Genomic DNA, 16,433 nt, shown 5'->3' with positions numbered 1-16,433 from the left:
AGGGAGGTTGGCGCTGGAACTCCCAGTAAGGTCAAATTTTCCAAAGGCCAGTCACTACAACCAAAGTCATGTCTGCCTGTCTGTTTGATGGGTGACACCTCTCAGGTCCTTTTGCTGATTTCTACCAAATGTGGTATGTCAGTGAAGGTTGATGCTAAAACTGCTCTTGAAGAATTAATTGTGAGGAAAGTCAAGATCAAAGAATTTGATTTTCAATCTGATTTGGACCAAATGTGGCACACATTTAGGGAGATTCCAGAAATGCCCAGGCAAGGTCAGCCATAGGTTAAACATTTGGGTAAAGTTCAAGGTCACTGTGGTCAAATGCCAGATTGCTGTAACCCAGACGGATTGTCTGTCTTAATGCCCACTGGTACTATTTCCAAGTAAAATAAAGTCATAATAATAATAATAATAATAATAATAAACAAAAAATCTTTTAGAGAATAGGAAAGCGTGACTATTTCAGCACTGACCTGAAAATGACATTTTGTTCTGCAGTCACACCACCTTGTGCTGTCCACTTAACCTGGACACTTCTCTTTGGATTGCTCCTTGCTTGACTAACAGCGAATCCCTGTACAACACAGTGAAGCATTTCTCTGAGTTTTCATGCAAATTTCATTGAAATTCTTTAAGTAAAATAGATGTATTTCATATCATTAATAAGCCCAGTAGGTGGGAACTTACTGATGTATCCTGGCACGTCAGTACCTGAGTCTGGGGGTCAGTCTTAATAAAATCTCCAAACAAAGACTGGTTACTTAATCGTGCCTCCAACATAAATCCTTTGAAGGTACTGGGGGAATTGCTGATTAGGGAAACTGGAAATAATTCGAAGATTCATCATGGCAGAGATGGAGAGAAGGACAAAGAGACAGATACATTGCACTCAGGCTACATTTACATTGCAAGCTGAAGTGACCTGAAGCTGCTGATTTCTTTATTTTAACCATACCTGTGACTTATTTATTTATTTATTTCATTGCTCACTCATCTTCAACCTTTTATCCTGGACAAGGTCGCGGGGGCAACAGCTCCAGCGACTTTGGTGATGCCAAACTTTCCTTTCCTGGCCCACATTAACCACCTATGTGGAGATATAATCTCTCCACCTAGTCCTGGGTCTTTCCCAGGTCTCCTAACTAGCTGGATGTGTCTGGAACACCTCCCTAGGGAGGCGCCCAGGAGTCATCCTTACCAGATGCCTGAACCACCTCAGCTGGCAACTTCCAATGTGAAGGAGCAGCATCTCTACATCGAGCTCCTTATGAATGGCTGAGCTTCTCACTCTATCTCTAAGGGAGACACCAGCCGCCCTCCTGAGGCCGCTTGTACCTGCGATCTAGTTCTTTTGGTCATGACCCAACCATCCTGACCATAGGTGAGAGTAGGAACGAAGATTGACCAGTAGATTAAGAGCTTCACCTTTGGCTCAGCTCCCTTTTTGTCACAGCAGTACAGCAGAGCAAATGCAACACCACCCCTGCTGCGCCGATTCTCCGGCCAATCTCACGGCCCATTGTCTCCTCACTCGTGAACAAGACCTCAAGGTACCTGAACTCCTTCACTTGGGGCAAGACCTCAGTCCCTATCCGGAGTAGGCAATCCATCGGTTTCGTGCTGAGAACCATGACCTCAGATTTAGAGGTGCTGATCCTCATCCTCATTGTTTATTTATTCATTTTTATGTATTTATTTGTTTATTTTTGTATAGTGTGAACACACTTAAAAGAAATCATGTCAAATTTGGTTCAATTCCATATACGCTGCTAGATTAGGATTATATTTACTCTCTATTGGTGCAACGGCTGTGACAGATCACTTTAAAAAAACATTGTGACCAGTCAGAAAAACATCAGAAAGTCAAAGTGACATCACTTACACTGGTAATGTAAACAAATGACCATCAGTAAAAGTGATCAACAAATATCATATGAAAATGGGACAAACAGTCTTTGTACCTGTGACAAATTCTTTGTCATGTTGAAACCTCATGTGAAACGGTGCTTGTCCCTCCTGAGGACTGATGAGCACACCGTTTCTCTTGTGTGCAGGCATCATTGTCTTACATACATTCGGGAAGAATCCATTGCCATACCCTTTTACTTTTGTGACACAGTAAAGGCTGATCAAAATGCCACAGAGGCCATGTAGAGTCCACATCTGAAAATAATGAAGAACACATTTATTAATGCCATGAATTAAATGGTAGCTTTTTGTTCAGACTTCATAAACAACGTGTTTGAAAAGCAGCCTACATACACATCTGTTGTGGTCTTTAATCATTTGGACAACACATTTTTAGCATTTGGGCTTTTTCGTATGGGCTCCGATTTTATTTGTACAGTTTTTTTTTTTTGTATTTTATTTTTTGTCTTCTCTCAAAGTTTTATTCAAAATTAAATTTGACTTAATCATCTTTTTAAGACATTCTTAAATTATTACACGTGCAATATTGTGCCAAGGTTTTAGGCACATTTACTGCTACTACTACTACAATAATAATAATACATAATTTCTCAGAGAGCAACAGCTAATTTGGTGTTTTTTTTTTTGCAATTTGTAAGAACTGGATTATATAATTAGGGTTTATATATATATATATATATATATATATATATATATATATATATATATATATATATATATATATATATGTTTTATCACTACTAATCATGAATCAATAACTGCCTTTGTGTAGATGTGTGGCACACAAGACACCTACAAAAAATAAAAACAACTTTTCCTTTTGAAAATAATTATTTTGCCTTGTTAACTGCTTAATTTCTTAAATAAAATTGGAGGAAAAATCTTATATTTGATAGTTGTTGGAATAGCAGTGTTTGGGAATTTCAAATTCAAGTTCTATTCACTCACCTTGAAAGCTCCATTGTTATCAGTATTCAGGGGTGTCGAAAGGTTTTGCACAGTTCCCATATTTTTAAAACAAACAGTGCTGTGAAATATCAGCAGAAATAACCCAAAGTTTGCATTCTTTTATTGTCTGTTCCTGTTTGGTTTTGAGCACCAGGTCTTGTTCCTGTCTCATCTGTGTGTGCGTGCATGTGTGTGTATGTATGTGTGTGTGTTCATCAATGATATGAGACATTTTTAACTCTTACTGCAATGTTACATTCCATACTGTAAATTGTGATTTTGTCTGTTTGTTATCTTAACCTATTATTCTGTCATTAAGACACATGATTACTGAGGTTGTTATAATAACATGAAATTAGTAGTTAAAAAGTCTCAACTACAAAATAAATGCTAATTTGAAAATCCAGGCCCAACTGAATTAGAAATGTAAGTCAACTTGACTTTGGGGATAAAAACGCCTGCGTCACCATGCTTTTCTCGAAATGCATTGTGGGAATGCAGCTGCGGGCGGGTGAACATGTGCTCCTTTCCTCCCTTCCTCCATTTTGGACGCAAGTTGGAGGGTATCGTCGACCGCATGTTTCTTCGGAGGTAAAACTTTCACTCTGTGAAATTAATCGATTTCATTTAAGTGTGTGTGTGTGTGTGTGTGTGTGTGTGTGTGTGTGTGTGTGTGTGTGTGTGTGTGTGTGTGTGTGTGTGTGTGTGTGTGTGTGTGTGTGTGCAAGTTCAAATCACAACCAAGCAGGTCAATCAATTAATAAATCCAAGTTAACTGACACAAAAGGTTTACACAACTTACAGTTTTAATTAAAATGAAACAGATTTGCTAGTTCAGACAACTACCCTAAATAGTTAAATCAATTGACAAATCCAAGTCAACTTAACTGAAACAAAAGGTTTATAAAACTGACCATTTCAGATTCAAACAACTACCTGAATGAGTTAAATCAATTATGAAAGATAAATCAACCCAAACTAATGCAGGTGTTTACCCAACTAGGAATATCTAACCTAGATAACAACTTATTTTCTTTCACTTAACTTGAAATTTGAAGGCAGCCCTTTCACTCATATTTTTAAGTTGAAACGACACGTTAGATTTTACAGTGCACACAATGGAGTTGTGTGGAAAGCCTTGTGGGGCAGCTATTTCATGACACTTTATTCTGAAATATTTCAAACAGCTAAGAAGATAATGACGTGTTGAACAAACACCCGAACCTGAATCTTTGTTCTCCTGCAAGGATATCAGTATCACCACATCTCTGTCCAGTGACCTGATGACTACACAAGTGTCTCTTGACTTCATAGACAGAGGACCCAAAGACATGACTGGTACTGCCAAGATAACTGAATTTCTCTACAAATTCAACACTTTTTCCACATACAAATGCACTTCTGATGGCTGAGTCCAGGAAGTCAATGAAATACTGGATGTTAGTTTTTATCAAGGGTAACTGCAAACCCAGACACCGATGCCACAAAGATCACACAGCATTATATGCAAAGTCAATGTCAGGACCCTTTGCTCACCAACAAAAGGACCTGAGCTGCTGGTTTCCAAAGCCCTACCTAGCACCCAGTCCATCCAAGCACTGAACAGTGTAAGAGCCAGAACACAACCCTGATGAATACCAGTATTCTCTGGGAAGAAGTCAAATATTCTGCCCCTGTTCTGCACAGCACTTGTGTGGAGGCTGGCTACAAAGTCCACCAACCTTTTTAGGTTTTTCATTGAATTTTCAGGATGTCCCAAATTGTAACCTAGTCACAATTTGGGTTTCTAAAAATCACCATAGGCTGTGACGATGCACTGGCATGTAACTGGGAATGAATCCTGTTAAGAATCGTTCTTGCAAGTGCCTTTCGTGGGACAAAGAGAAGTGTAATACCCTTGTAGTTGTTGCCATCCACATGATCACCCTTTCCTGTTCAGAGTGGGATGACACATCTTTTCTTCCAGTCCATAGGTATGTGTCACGGTTTGAGTTTTGCTTGGTGTTCTGGGTTGTTTGTTCTCTTGTGCTGTTAGTTATTTTTTGTGTTTCATTGGGTATGCTTGGCTTCTTCTCTTGCTGGGTGTTTCTCTGACATCACACCTTTTATTACACACTGTGAATTGATTTTTGAGCTCATGTCATGTAAGTTCCTGTCCAACAGGGCGAAGATAGCTTACATGATCACTCACCTGACCGGTCGAGCGTTGGCGTGGGTAACAGCGGAGTGGGGTCGCCAATCTGCAACCTGTGCCTCTCTTCCGGCTTTTACAGCTGCACTGCAATCGATTTTCCAGGGAGAGAAGCAGCCCGTGCCCTCATGAGGCTGAGGCAGGGGGGACGGCGAGTCGCCAACTATGCAGTGGACTTCTGCATCCTGGCAGCCAAAAGTGATTGGAATTCCGCGGCACTCCATGATGTTTTTCTTCAGGGGCTTGCCAAAAACATTCAGGACCAGTTGGTGGCCGTTGAATTGCCTGGGGACCTCGACCAGCTCATCGCACTCGCCATACGGACCGACCAACGTCTACAGGACCTTCCTTGCCGTGCCGTCCGGCTTCCTGCTTGACGTGCCGCAAGACCTCCCACCCACTCGTCTTCCTACAGCCGTGTCTGCTCAGAATCTCCACACCGCAGCCCTGAGAAGCCAGTACAATTGGGTCACACACGTCTCTCCTCCGCTGAGAAGCAGCGACGCCGTGAAAAAGGACTTTGTTTTTACTGTGGCCGTTCCGGTCACATGATAACCTATTGTCAAGCCAGGGGTGCCACCATGCGGCCACAAGCCGAGATTCGGGTGAGTCAAAACACAATTTCTCCTTCCTCAGCACAAAATGTGATTTTGGCTAAATTAATTTCAGACCATTCATCAGTATCTATGCCTGCATTTGTGGATTCTGGTTCAGATGCAAACTTGATTTTGTCTTCTCTGGTGGAGTCTTTATATCTTAAATTATATGAGCTCTCGCGCCCTCTGGTGGTGCGCACCGTTGATGGTCATAAAGTGGGGTGCATTACCCATTGCACGCAGTCAGTTCAGATGATAATTTCTGAAAACCACTCTGAATTAATCAGTTTTCACGTTTTTGATAAAATGACTCACCCGGCTATTTTGGGGCATCCCTGGTTACAGAAACATGGTCCCAATTTTGACTGGGCTAGGGGAGAAATTATTTCCTGGGGACCTGCTTGTTACGATTCATGTCTGTCTGAACCTACTAGTGCTCAATCTACTTCCAACCCGGACCTGGTGGGGGTGCCATCATCCTATCATGACTTGGCACCAGTGTTTAGTAAAAGCAAAACTAAGTCGTTACCATCTCACCGGGAATACGTTTGTGCAATAGAACTACTCCCTGGGGCTAGCCCACCCCGAGGGAAGCTCTATTCTCTGTCGGCTCCTGAACGCAACGCCATGAATGAGTACATTCAAGAATCTCTGGCCGCAGGCTTAATTAGACCATCATCGTCACCTGCAGGAGCAGGATTCTTTTTTGTAGAAAAAAAGGATAAATCCCTTCGCCTGTGTATTGATTACTGGGGGCTAAACAACATCACGGTAAAGAACCGATATCCGCTGCCACTCATCTCATCTGCTTTTGAGCTCCTAGAAGGAGCAAAGATTTTCACAAAACTCGACCTTCACAATGCATATCATTTGGTTCATATAAAGCAAGGCGATGAATGGAAGACCGCTTTTAATACGCCCTCAGGACACTACGAGTACCTGGTCATGCCTTTTGGTCTCACTAATGCCCCGGCAGTGTTCCAAAATCTGGTTAATGACGTTCTGGGCGAGTATCTGAATAAATTTGTTTTTGTTTATCTTGATGATATCCTGATTTTTTCCCCTGATCTGGAATGCCACACGCGCCACGTCCGCACCATACTGCAAACGTTGCTGCAAAACAATCTTTTTGTTAAAGCCGAAAAATGTGAGTTCCACAAACCCACAGTATCATTCCTTGGATTCGTGATCACAGAGGGAGAGATTAAGATGGACCCAGAGAAGGTTGCGGCTGTGCGGGATTGGCCGGTGTCTCCCTCCCGCAAAGAAGTCCAAAGGTTCCTCGGTTTCGCCAATTTCTACGGAAAGTTCATCCGTAATTTCAGCACAGTTGCAGCTCCACTTCATGAGGTCACGTCGTCGCTCCGGCCGTTCGTATGGACACCGGGGTGCGACGAGGCTTTTATGGTCCTAAAACATCGCTTCACAATGGCCCCCGTGCTGCTCCTCCCTGACCCAGCCGGTTCGTGGTTGAGGTAGATGCTTCAGATACTGGAGTTGGGGCTGTTCTGTCGCAGGTTAAAGCCTCAGACAATAGGCTGCATCCATGCGTCTTTTTGTCAAAGAAGTTGACTGCAGCCGAACTTAATTATTGCATCGGCGACCGCGAGCTGTTGGCTATTAAAGTGGCCTTGGAGGAGTGGCGCCACTGGTTAGAGGGGGCACAGATTCCCTTTTTGGTCTTTACCGATCATAAGAACCTAGCCTACCTTAGAACCGCTAAGCGGCTTAATGCATGCCAGGCCAGGTGGGCCATTTTTTTCAGCCGTTTTGACTTTGTAATCTCTTTCTGACCTGGCTCCAAGAATGGCAAGCCAGACGCGTTATCATGGTAGGGTGACCCGGTCGACACGCCGGCCGATCCGGGGACTATCTTGCCAGCATCCTGTTTCATGTTGACATTAACGTGGGACATAGAATCCAGGGTCCAGTCTGCCTTAGGCAATACTCCGGTTCCTCCAGGTTGTCCCCAGGGTAGGCTTTTCGTTCCGGTTGCGCTCAGAGGGGACGTGATTACGTGGGGACATGACAGTCGGTTCTCTTGTCATCCAGGAATCAAGAAGACTGAGTATGTAATTCAACAGAGGTTTTGGTGGCCAGGGATGTTGAAAGATATTACAGAGTATGTTAATGCTTGCTCTATGTGTGCAAGTCACAAATCCTCTAACCGTCCGCCCGCGGGCTCTTTAATGCTACTTCCCTGGTCATCCCTGGTCACATATCACACTGGATTTTGTAACCGGTCTGCCGCCTTCTAGAGGTAATACTGCTGTTTTAACCGTGGTGGATAGATTTTCCAAGATGGCTCACTTCATCCCTCTGCCTAAACTTCCCTCAGCTAAGGAAACTACAGAAATAATGCTCACAAATGTGTTCAAGTTACATGGATTTCCAGAGGATATAGTGTCTGATAGAGGACCGCAGTTTGTGTATAATTTCTGGAGGGAATTCTGCCGTCTCCTCGGGGTCTCTGCCAGCTTAACCTCAGGTTACCACCCCCAGGCCAACGGGCAGACAGAGCGTCTCAATCAAGAGTTGGAAAAAGGACTCCTGGACTGCCTTCTTGTGTACCGATCTCCGCTGTCTTCTACAGTAAAACCATCTAAAAACCAGAGCTGTTCGCTTGAGTTGTGCATTTGTGTCCTACAGTTCCAGACCATTCAGCCTGACAGTGTGACACCCATCTCCCAAATTGAAACAAAGATTATTTGCAATGCCACAAGAACAGCGTCATCACCCACCTGGAGGAGTTTAGCTCCAATACCACAGATACCCAGAGCTTTATTTGCCTTCAGCTGAGAGATGCTGAGGGATAGTCTCACTCAGTATCAGAGGGCTGTGAAAGAGGCAAAATCCCAATATCTGTCCCATATAATTTCCACAAGTGGTCATTGTCCTCGTGTGTTGTTTAATACAATTAACTCTGTTTTGTGTCCCAACACATCTTCTTTATCAATCAATCAATTTTTTTATATAGCACCAAATCACAACAAACAGTTGCCCCAAGGTGCTTTATATTGTAAGGCAAGGCCATACAATAATTATGTAAAACCCCAACGGTCAAAACGACCCCCTGTGAGCAAGCACTTGGCTACAGTGGGAAGGAAAAACTCCCTTTTAACAGGAAGAAACCTCCAGCAGAACCAGGCTCAGGGAGGGGCAGTCTTCTGCTGGGACTGGTTGGGGCTGAGGGAGAGAACCAGGAAAAAGACATGCTGTGGAGGGGAGCAGAGATCGATCACTAATGATTAAATGCAGAGTGGTGCATACAGAGCAAAAAGAGAAAGAAACAATGCATCATGGGAACCCCCCAGCAGTCTAGGTCTATAGCAGCATAACTAAGGGATGGTTCAGGGTCACCTGATCCAGCCCTAACTATAAGCTTTAGCAAAAAGGAAAGTTTTAAGCCTAATCTTAAAAGTAGAGAGGGTGTCTGTCTCCCTGATCTGAATTGGGAGCTGGTTCCACAGGAGAGGAGCCTGAAAGCTGAAGGCTCTGCCTCCCATTCTACTCTTACAAACCCTAGGAACTACAAGTAAGCCTGCAGTCTGAGAGCGAAGCGCTCTATTGGGGTGATATGGTACTACGAGGTCCCTAAGATAAGATGGGACCTGATTATTCAAAACCTTATAAGTAAGAAGAAGAATTTTAAATTCTATTCTAGAATTAACAGGAAGCCAATGAAGAGAGGCCAATATGGGTGAGATATGCTCTCTCCTTCTAGTCCCCGTCAGTACTCTGGCTGCAGCATTTTGAATTAACTGAAGGCTTTTTAGGGAACATTTAGGACAACCTGATAATAATGAATTACAATAGTCCAGCCTAGAGGAAATAAATGCATGAATTAGTTTTTCAGCATCACTCTGAGACAAGACCTTTCTGATTTTAGAGATATTGCGTAAATGCAAAAAAGCAGTCCTACATATTTGTTTAATATGCGCTTTGAATGACATATCCTGATCAAAAATGACTCCAAGATTCTCACAGTATTACTAGAGGTCAGGGTAATGCCATCCAGAGTAAGGATCTGGTTAGACACCATGTTTCTAAGATTTGTGGGGCCAAGTACAATAACTTCAGTTTTATCTGAGTTTAAAAGCAGGAAATTAGAGGTCATCCATGTCTTTATGTCTGTAAGACAATCCTGCAGTTTAGCTAATTGGTGTGTGTCCTCTGGCTTCATGGATAGATAAAGCTGGGTATCATCTGCGTAACAATGAAAATTTAAGCAATACCGTCTAATAATACTGCCTAAGGGAAGCATGTATAAAGTGAATAAAATTGGTCCTAGCACAGAACCTTGTGGAACTCCATAATTAACTTTAGTCTGAAGAAGATTCCCCATTTACATGAACAAATTGTAATCTATTAGACAAATATGATTCAAACCACCGCAGCGCAGTGCCTTTAATACCTATGGCATGCTCTAATCTCTGTAATAAAATTTTATGGTCAACAGTATCAAAAGCAGCACTGAGGTCTAACAGAACAAGCACAGAGATGAGTCCACTGTCCGAGGCCATAAGAAGATAATTTGTAACCTTCACTAATGCTGTTTCTGTACTATGATGAATTCTAAAACCTGACTGAAACTCTTCAAATAGACCATTCCTCTGCAGATGATCAGTTAACTGTTTTACAACTACCCTTTCAAGAATTTTTGAGAGAAAAGGAAGGTTGGAGATTGGCCTATAATTAGCTAAGATAGCTGGGTCAAGTGATGGCTTTTTAAGTAATGGTTTAATTACTGCCACCGTAAAAGCCTGTGGTACATAGCCAACTAACAAAGATAGATTGATCATATTTAAGATCGAAGCATTAAATAATGGTAGGGCTTCCTTGAGCAGCCTGGTAGGAATGGGGTCTAATAAACATGTTGATGGTTTGGATGAAGTAACTAATGAAAATAACTCAGACAGAACAATCAGAGAGAAAGAGTCTAACCAAATACCGGCATCACTGAAAGCAGCCAAAGATAACGATACGTCTTTGGGATGGTTATGAGTAATTTTTTCTCTTATAGTTAAAATTTTGTTAGCAAAGAAAGTCATGAAGTCATTACTAGTTAAAGTTAATGGAATACTCAGCTCAATAGAGCTCTGACTCTTTGTCAGCCTGGCTACAGTGCTGAAAAGAAACCTGGGGTTGTTCTTATTTTCTTCAATTAGTGATGAGTAGTAAGATGTCCTAGCTTTACGGAGGGCTTTTTTATAGAGCAACAGACTCTTTTTCCAGGCTAAGTGAAGATCTTCTAAATTAGTGAGACGCCATTTCCTCTCCAACTTACGGGTTATCTGCTTTAAGCTACGAGTTTGTGAGTTATACCACGGAGTCAGGCACTTCTGATTTAAAGCTCTCTTTTTTAGAGGAGCTACAGCATCCAAAGTTGTCTTCAATGAGGATGTAAAACTATTGACGAGATACTCTATCTCACTTACAGAGTTTAGGTAGCTACTCTGCACTGTGTTGGTATATGGCATTTAGAGAACATAAAGAAGGAATCTTATCCTTAAACCTAGTTACAGCACTTTCTGAAAGACTTCTAGTGTAATGAAACTTATTCCCCACTGCTGGGTAGTCCATCAGAGTAAATGTAAATGTTATTAAGAAATGATCAGACAGAAGGGAGTTTTCAGGGAATACTGTTAAGTCTTCTATTTCCATACCATAAGTCAGAACAAGATCTAAGATATGATTAAAGTGGTGGGTGGACTCATTTACTTTTTGAGCAAAGCCAATAGAGTCTAATAATAGATTAAATGCAGTGTTGAGGCTGTCATTCTCAGCATCTGTGTGGATGTTAAAATCGCCCACTATAATTATCTTATCTGAGCTAAGCACTAAGTCAGACAAAAGGGCTGAAAATTTACAGAGAAACTCACAGTAACGACCAGGTGGACGATAGATAATAACAAATAAAACTGGTTTTTGGGACTTCCAATTTGGATGGACAAGACTAAGAGTCAAGCTTTCAAATGAATTAAAGCTCTGTCTGGGTTTTTGATTAATTAATAAGCTGGAATGGAAGATTGCTGCTAATCCTCCGCCCCGGCCCGTGCTACGAGCATTCTGACAGTTAGTGTGACTCGGGGGTGTTGACTCATTTAAACTAACATATTCATCCTGCTGTAACCAGGTTTCTGTAAGGCAGAATAAATCAATATGTTGATCAATTATTATATCATTTACCAACAGGGACTTAGAAGAGAGAGACCTAATGTTTAATAGACCACATTTAACTGTTTTAGTCTGTGGTGCAGTTGAAGGTGCTATATTATTTTTTCTTTTTGAATTTTTATGCTTAAATAGATTTTTGCTGGTTATTGGTGGTCTGGGAGCAGGCACCGTCTCTACGGGGATGGGGTATTGAGGGGATGGCAGGGGGAGAGAAGCTGCAGAGAGGTGTGTAAGACTACAACTCTGCTTCCTGGTCCCAACCCTGGATAGTCACGGTTTGGAGGATTTAAGAAAATTGGCCAGATTTCTAGAAATGAGAGCTGCTCCATCCAAAGTGGGATGGATGCCGTCTCTCCTAACAAGACCAGGTTTTCCCCAGAAGCTTTGCCAATTATCTATGAAGCCCACCTCATTTTTTGGACACCACTCAGACAGCCAGCAATTCAAGGAGAACATGCGGCTAAACATGTCACTCCCAGTCTGATTGGGGAGGGGCCCAGAGAAAACTACAGAGTCCGACATTGTTTTTGCAAAGTTACACACCGATTTATTGTTAATTTTAGTGACCTCCGATTGGCGTAACCGGGTGTCATTACTGCCGACGTGAATTACAATCTTACCAAATTTACGCTTAGCCTTAGCCAGCAGTTTCAAATTTCCTTCAATGTCGCCTGCTCTGGCCCCCGGAAGACAATTGACTATGGTTGCTGGTGTCGCTAACTTCACATTTCGCAAAACAGAGTCGCCAATAACCAGAGTTTGATCCTCGGCGGGTGTGTCGTCGAGTGGGGAAAAACGGTTAGAGATGTGAACGGGTTGGCGGTGTACACGGGGCTTCTGTTTAGGGCTACACTTCCTCCTCACAGTCACCCAGTCAACCTGCTTTCCCGGCTGCTCGGGATCTGCCAGGGGGTAACTAACGGCGGCTAAGCTACCTTGGTCCGCACCGACTACAGGGGCCTGGCTAGCTGTAGAATTTTCCACGGTGCGGAGCCGAGTCTCCAATTCGCCCAGCCTGGCCTCCAAAGCTACTAATAAGCTACACTTATTACAAGTACCGTTACTGCTAAAGGAGGCCGAGGAATAACTAAACATTTCACACCCAGAGCAGAAAAGTGCGGGAGAGACAGGAGAAGCCGCCATGCTAAATCGGCTAAGAGCTAGTAGCTACGCTAAGCTAGCGGATTCCTAAAAACACGCAAAGTGAATAATGTGTAAATAATTTAGAGGTGATTCAGCAGAAGGAGTGCTTTAGTTAAGGCACGTAAAGATTACACTGGGAAACAAATCGTAATCTAGATAACTAGATCAATCTAACTGCGCAGATTAAACAGCTAACAGATACAGAAAAACACCGCTGTGCTCCGGAACAGGAAGTGATACAATACCGCAGTGAGAGCCAACCACCAGTAGATGGACGCTACCTGTGAGGACTTCTACCTGTGAGGACTTCTTGCATTTTTTTGTGGCCAAAGTGAAGTCTGTGAGAGGTTTATGCGACAGCAGCGTCAGTGCAGACCTGTCTGATGCTGCCTCTGGCTCTGCAGTATTTGACTGTTTTGAACCTGTCTCTCTCTTGTCCCTTACAGGCACTGTTAAATGTATGCGAACTACAAACTGTCCCCTGGACATCATCCCAACCAGACTGTTGAAAGACATGTTTAACACTGTTGGTCCTTCCCTTTTGTTTTTAATCAACACTTCCCTAAGCTTGGGACGTGTACCTGACACTTTTAAACAGGCTGTAGTAAGATCGTTACTTAAAAAACCACAGTTTGACCCGGCAGTTTTATCTAATTTTAGACCTGTGTCTAATTTGTCTTTTATCTCAAAGGTTCTTGCGAAAGTTGTTTTTACACAATTGCAAAGGTTTGTAGATTGTAATTCTGTTTTGGAAAAGTTTCAATCAGGGTTCAGATCAAGACACAGCACAGAGTCTGCACTTTTGAAAGTGCACAATGATGTCGCCATGTCTGTTGATGGTAAATGCCCTGTTGCTTTGGTGCTGCTTGATCTAACAGCAGCGTTTGATACTGCTGATCATTCTGTTTTATCCCGACTTAAAAATGTTGGTATTTGTGGTACAGTATTGAAATGGTTTGAATCATATTTATCAAACAGGAAATTTTCTGTTATGATCGGTGACCTGTCCTCCTCTGTTGCCCCTCTGTCATGTGGAGTGCCCCAGGGCTCTATTTTGGGTCCCATTTTATTTTCTCTTTACATGTTACCATTGGGGTCCATAATAACAAGACACAAACTTTCATTTCACTGTTACGCAGATGGTCTGCAAATCTATCTGCCAGCGTCATCAAATCGAGTGGACAACATTAAACGTCTCATGGACTGCATAGCCGATATAAAACGGTGGCTAAACCAGAATTTCCTCCATCTAAATGAGGAAAAAACTGACTGCATTTTGTTTGCCGACACCTCATTTGAAGAATTTGGGTTACTGGCTTCTAATTTTAAATCTACAGTAAAAAAAACCTTGGTGTTATTTTGGACAGTTCTTTAAGATTTGAAAACTAGATTGCCAGTGTGGTTAGAGCGAGCTTTTATCAATTACGTCTTTTAACGAAGGTAAAACCTTTTTTAAACCGTTCAGACCTTGAAAAAATAATTCACGCTCTTATTAGTTCATGGATCGACTACTGTAATGCACTTTATGTTGGAGTCCCTCGGTACTGTCTGAATCGCCTCCAGCTGGTACAAAACGCTGCTGCCCGTTTTTTAACAAACGTACGTAGACGTCAGCACATCACCCCAGTCCTTTCTTCATTGCATTGGCTTCCAGTTTCTTTTAGAGTTGATTTTAAAATTTTGCTTTTTGTTTTTAAAGCCCTCAATGGCCTTGCCCCTCTGTACTTGTCCGAGCTCCTGAAGGTTCGGAGCTCGACCAGAGCCTTGAGGTCCTCAGATCAGCTCCTGCTGGACGTCCCTCAAGTGAAATATAAACAATGGGGTGATCGGGCATTTTCAGTCGCGGGGCCCAGACTCTGGAACAAACTGCCCCCCGACATGTGCACCATCACTGACTTTGGCCTCTTTAAATCTAGGCTTAAAACTCATCTTTTCAGACTGGCTTTCAACACACAGTAGCACAGTGACACTTTACCTGAATGTATTTTCCTCTTTTAGTTGTGTGCATTTATGTATTGTTTTAATTCTCTTATACATTTTAAATTGTTTTTGTTTTATTGTGAAGCACTTTGGTCACCTTCGGTGTTGTAAAGGGCTCTATAAATAAACGTTGGTTGGTTGGTTCAGCTGTTTCACAGCCTTTGCAATCTCTCTGACATTTGGTGGTTCACATCTGACTGGAGAATCAGTCACAAAAACCCTGGAAGTGGAGATGTCTAACATCCCAGCAGGAAAATCAGCCTGACACAACTGTGCAAAGTAGCCAACAAAACAGGACAGTACAGCAGAGGCATTTGTCAGGAGTGAGCCATCATCCACTAGAACTACAGTGGGACAAGGTGTAATGATGTATTTGCTTTGATTGTTCTGTAAGCAGGCCGAGGGTCATTAGACTGCAGAGTCAGTCACCTGATTACAGATTCCCCCTCACCCTCAGGGTCATCACAACCTGGCTGATACTCAGCGTGCCCTCAGATATGAAACACCTTGTCCTGTGAACACTGGTGACTTCAGTACAATCCCCAGTAACTTTTATGTGGTCGTCGCAAAAGAATCAGCATTAGATTTTTATCCAAATTCAAGGCAGCATAGTATTGAACAGTGTTCTTACAACATTCTTACCTTATAGTTGTTTTGTACTTCAACCAGTATCAAGAAGGAACTTAAGACATCACACACTGTAATCCTTTAGACTCTCCAGAAAACATGTGAAAGTTGTTTTTCAGAAAACAGTAGTAACTTGACAGAAAAAGATCTGCTCTGTTCAGGACGTGTGATAGGGAACAGTGTAAGAACTCTGAAGACACAATAAGGAAGTTGTAAATTGGACAGCAGTTGAGTCCACCCACATTTTACAACTTGTTTGCTTAATGTTGGTTACTGTTTGAAAGGCAGACAAGCGTGTCATCATTATCTAGATTTTATACACATATATTGGGAAAAATTGTATTTGTATGTGTCTGTAATCACAGATGTAGCTCTTAATTATTTGGATATATTTGCCGAATAAAATGCTGGATGATGAATAAATGATTAAACTGAGTAAATGCAATAGTGAGTGATTAAATAAGTGAGAGAATATATAAGTGAGTGAGTGAGCGAGCGAGTGAGTAAATAGTTAAAGCTAGAGTTGGTAGTTCTGGAGAGCTTGCAAGAGAGCTAGGAAGATTTGAAAGTAGCACCTCCTCTAGGTACTACCCCCTCCCCCCTACCCCGTCAGTGCTCCGTCCAAAGCTACGCCCCCACAAACTTGAACGCGCATCTGAGCAGACTATTGCGCACAGAGAATTTTGAAATGTTAAAAAAATCTTTCACATATAAATGTCGTGCTACGTGGCACGGTGTAATCGCCAGAAGTTAAATCTGTTATAAACATACTTTAACAGCTGCACACAAGAAGGAAAGAACACACAACTATTTTACCAAGACATGACAATGTAAACATG

The 16,433-nt window shown here is 42.3% G+C and overlaps 1 long non-coding RNA gene across 1 annotated transcript; it reads right to left on the bottom strand.

The window, feature by feature from the left end:
• Positions 1 to 695: 695 nt before the first annotated feature.
• On the bottom strand, positions 696 to 15,752 carry LOC117518523. Its single transcript, XR_004563007.1, has 3 exons — positions 15,610 to 15,752; positions 1,965 to 2,166; positions 696 to 824 (listed from the first exon to the last, which is right to left on the bottom strand). It is a non-coding gene; the product is annotated as an uncharacterized LOC117518523 (long non-coding RNA).
• Positions 15,753 to 16,433: the final 681 nt, after the last annotated feature.

The sequence above is a fragment of the Thalassophryne amazonica genome, chromosome 10, assembly GCF_902500255.1.
Source record: "Thalassophryne amazonica chromosome 10, fThaAma1.1, whole genome shotgun sequence".
NCBI lineage: Eukaryota > Metazoa > Chordata > Actinopteri > Batrachoidiformes > Batrachoididae > Thalassophryne > Thalassophryne amazonica.
The sequence above is the reverse complement of the archived record's forward strand: the minus strand, read 5'-3'. Positions and strand labels throughout refer to the sequence as shown.